This window comes from Penaeus monodon, chromosome 29 (genome assembly GCF_015228065.2).
Source record: "Penaeus monodon isolate SGIC_2016 chromosome 29, NSTDA_Pmon_1, whole genome shotgun sequence".
NCBI lineage: Eukaryota > Metazoa > Arthropoda > Malacostraca > Decapoda > Penaeidae > Penaeus > Penaeus monodon.
The window spans coordinates 9,116,929-9,117,151 of record NC_051414.1 but is presented as its reverse complement, the minus strand read 5'-3'; the positions used below and the strand labels follow the sequence as shown (position 1 = coordinate 9,117,151).

The window sequence follows — 223 nt, the reverse complement described above, 5'->3', positions numbered from 1 at the left end:
CGTCCTGGCAAAGTCAATGCCTTTGCTCTCCACTAATTCGCAAATCCCCACCAGACGGCTGCAACACGACGGGCTGGAAGCGAATGGGGAGAACCGGGGGAATTAGCCATTATAATTTCACGAAAATCGAAAATGCCGCAGCAGGTCTTCGGACCCGGAACCTTCGTCCTTACAAGTAAATATTTAATCTAAACAAGAAAACAAATACATTTCTTTCATGAGC

General features: G+C 46.2%; 1 protein-coding gene across 3 annotated transcripts in view; it reads right to left on the bottom strand.

Moving 5' to 3' along the window:
• Window positions 1–223, bottom strand: part of LOC119591933 (zinc finger and BTB domain-containing protein 7A-like) — an 82,982-nt gene that overhangs the window by 12,719 nt on the left and 70,040 nt on the right. The gene's annotated exons all lie outside the window — the stretch shown is intronic.